At 48.3% G+C, this 1,380-nt stretch overlaps 1 protein-coding gene across 2 annotated transcripts in view; it reads left to right on the top strand.

Annotated features, from left to right (window-relative positions):
- Window positions 1-374: 374 nt before the first annotated feature.
- The window catches only part of LOC102206981 (galactosylgalactosylxylosylprotein 3-beta-glucuronosyltransferase 1), an 83,721-nt gene continuing 82,715 nt past the window's right edge, over window positions 375-1,380 (top strand). For both annotated transcript variants that reach the window (XM_005720668.1, XM_005720667.1), the window contains exon 1: window positions 375-918. The gene's annotated coding sequence lies outside the window, so the exon portion shown is untranslated. The remainder of the gene's footprint in view (window positions 919-1,380) is intronic.

Here is a 1,380-nt window from a genome sequence, read left to right as displayed (position 1 = left end):
GTCAGAGATAAGGGATCTGTAAAGAAGAGTGGCACTGAGGAGTGGAGGTTGTGCGGTCTTGCCTCTTACTCAGGGTAAGTAAAGTGGCAAACAAGACTTATCAGTGTACTTTTTCCCACTCTTTTTATTTTGCTCAGCATCTTTTTCCCTCCTGTTTCACTATTGCCTTTTCCCTCCTGCTTCTGAGCAGCTCCTCATTTCCTTCTTTCCTCACCCCCCTCTCGTGCTCCTTTCATTGCTGCAGCCCACCCTGCTCCGAGCTTTAATGGTACATGCCATTAGAAAGCCCGTCTCTGGAAGGGAGGAGGGGGGAGGGTGGTCTCAGCCTCAGCTAAGAGGCTACTTTAGTCTCCCAACATAAGCACATTCACAGATGTCCCTGAACGGGCAGAGTCTCCTCACCCATCACGACAGAGCAGCCCGCTCCTGTGTGAAGCGACGAGCCGTGGACAGAGAGGAACGCAGAGGGATAAAAAGCGAGGTAGTGAGAACGAGGGCGGGAGGGAGAGCAGGAGAAAGAAGAGGTGAAGAGCCACAGAGCAAAAAGAAATACATCGCTGTCACTCTGACGTCTCCCCCCCGTGCTCCCTGTTTTGGTGTGAATGCAAGAAGAGGAGAAGGGGGGAAAGGGGGAGGAAAATAAATCCCGGGAGCTTGAGTCGACTCTTTGCTTTATATTCCCATCTTTTTTTTCCTTTCTTTCTTTTTTTTTTCTATCTCCATCATCCAAGGCATGACGGCGAGTTTCAGCTGGCACTGCAGAATATAAGAAAGGGATGCTTTTTGAATGCCGCTTCTCTTCTGACAAGGGACAAGGAAGAGCGAAAGAGGGACAATAAACAGGATTTCTAGATTGATTGGGAGTCCCTATGCCGTATGCACTGGAATAGCAGGGTTGCTCTGAAGTCTTTCAATGAGGTAAAAAAATAAAAAATAAAAATAAGATTATCTTTCTGTTTTCTGTGCGCCCGATTGGCTGTCATGGTCAGATATACATCTGAGAGGCACTTGAAAGCATGCACGTAGAAGCTTGACAGAGATAAACCCATTTCCATGCCGATCAGGTCTGGAACAGCAGTAGGGAGATTGCCATCTTTGTCCCTGGGTCGCCGTGAACAGCGGCACGCTGGAAGTGAGAGGGAGAATCTATTCGTGTTGCATGCCGCAGAGAGGCAGTGTGAGCAGGCTTTCTCTCTCAGGAGAAGAGTCTCGGTCGCCCTGATGAAAGGAATTGCTGATAATCCTCATGATGAGCATTTGAGTGCTGAAAGAGCAGAAGGGCAAGGAGAGATTTTCTCTCAACCAGAAGTGCCGCCACACACGGTCTGACTGGAATTTAGAGTCAGCTGGCAAATGGAAACATAAATTTACTGTGTGTAT

This window comes from Pundamilia nyererei, unplaced genomic scaffold, assembly GCF_000239375.1.
Source record: "Pundamilia nyererei isolate P.nyererei 1_Seehausen unplaced genomic scaffold, PunNye1.0 scaffold00003, whole genome shotgun sequence".
Lineage (NCBI taxonomy): Eukaryota > Metazoa > Chordata > Actinopteri > Cichliformes > Cichlidae > Pundamilia > Pundamilia nyererei.
Note: the sequence above shows the minus strand (reverse complement) of the source record. Positions and strands in the feature narration are given on the sequence as shown.